Here is a 2,050-nt window from a genome sequence, read left to right as displayed (position 1 = left end):
AATAACCTTTTGCTTTCTTCCTGTATGATGTTCTTGATGTCATACCACAGCACTTCTGATCTTCGGTCTTTAGTGTCGAATGCATCACATCTGTTCTTCAGATGATCTCTAAATTCAAGTGGGGTATGTTCAAAATCATGTTTTGGCTCTCATGAACTTGTTTTAATTTTTTTCAGCTTCAGCTTGAACTTGTATATTAGCAATTGATAGTCTGCTCCACAGTCTTCATTTGGCCTTGTTTTGGCTGGTAATAAGGAGATTTTCCACCATCTATCTCCACAGATGTAGTCAATTTGATTTCTGTGTACTCCATTTGGTGAGGTCCATGTGTACAGTGGTCTTTTATGTTGTTTAAAAAAGGTATGTGCCACAAAGAAGTCAATGGTCTTGCAAAATTTTATCCATGCAAACCCTTGCTCCATTTCTGTTCACAAGACCATCTTTTCCAAACACCAGTCCTTCCTCATTGTTTCCAACTTTTGCATTCCAATCACTAGTGATTATCAATGCATCTTGATGGCATATTTGATCACTTTTAGATTGAAGAAGTTGGTAGAATTCTTCAATTTCATCATCACTGACTTTAGTGGTTGCTGTATAAATTTGAATAATAGTGGTAATAACTGGTCTTCCTTGTAGATAAATGGATATTATCCTATAGCAGACAGTGTTGTACTTCTAGACATATCTTAAAATGTTCTTTTTGATGATGAAAGTGAAGCCAATCCTCTTTAATTTTTCATTCCTGGCATAGTAAGCCATGTGATTGTCAAACTCTAAATGATGAATACCAGTACATTTCAGCTCACTAATGCCTAGGATTTCAATGTTTATGTGTTCTATTCATTTTTGACAATTTCCAATTTTCCTAGATTCATAGTTCAGGCATTCCATGTTCTGATTATTGATGGATGTTTGTTGCTGTTTCTACTCATTCTGAGTTGTGCCCCATCAGCAAATTAAGGTTTTGAAAGCTTTACTCAATGTGCTTCATCATGGGCAACTCTATTTTGAGTATGCAGCCCTTCCCCAGTCATATTTTGACTTCTTTCCAGTTTGAGGAAAACATCTTCTGGCACTATATCTGACAATATTCCAGTGCCAAGTCTATTAGAGCCCTGGTGTGGTGCTGTAGGGTAAGCAATGGACTGCTAACACAAGGTTTGCAGTTGTAACCTACTAGTAACTCCATCAAATCCCTGTTTGGGGTTGCTATGAGTTAGACTGACCCCATAGCACTCAACAACAACAACAATTCATAATGTTTCGACATCCAATATTCTGGTGCTGTATGACAGTGTCCCACAGCTATCCATAATGTTCTCAGAGGCCAGACATTCAAAAGTAATCTGCCTCTCCTTCATCCTTGTCTTTCTTAGTCCTGAAGCTCAGCTGAAACCTGTCGACCATGGGTGACCCTGCTGGTATTTCATATACCATTTGCCTAGTGTCCGGAATCACAGACACATGCATGCCACCACAGTATGAAAAACTGATAGGGGAGTGGTTTCCTATTCAATTGGAGGCTATCTCTTATGAGCCCTTTCAGAATGGTCATTGGTGGTAGCTGGGCACCACCTTGTTTTTCTGGTCTCAGGGTAAATAGGGTTGTGGCTCGTATAGAGTATTAGCCTTGAATGTTCCTTTCTTCTCTATGGTTTTGGTTAACATCTTCCTATTTTGCTCCTGATGACAGAGACAAATGGTTATACCTTATATAGCTGCTTGCAAGCTTTTAAGATCCCAGATTCTACTCGCCTCACCAGCATGTCGAACATAAAGTTCATAGGATGTCAATTGACTGAGTTGTCCCATCAGACTATGACCCTAATCCATCAAACTGAGAATATCAGTTTTGGAGGTGTTTGATTATGTCTGAGGAGTGTCTGTCAATGTGTCTTCAATGAATACATGTGTCCACCTATGTACATTTGTATTTACACACAAACAGAGACACTTTTGTTTCTTCTCACATACGTACACACCTGTGCCTGCCTGTATGCATATATCCATTCATATGCAATCCTGGGCTCTTTTTTTTTTTTTTTTT

This window comes from Chrysochloris asiatica, unplaced genomic scaffold (assembly GCF_000296735.1).
Source record: "Chrysochloris asiatica unplaced genomic scaffold, ChrAsi1.0 scaffold01487, whole genome shotgun sequence".
Classification (NCBI taxonomy): domain Eukaryota; kingdom Metazoa; phylum Chordata; class Mammalia; order Afrosoricida; family Chrysochloridae; genus Chrysochloris; species Chrysochloris asiatica.
The sequence above is the reverse complement of the archived record's forward strand: the minus strand, read 5'-3'. Positions refer to the sequence as shown.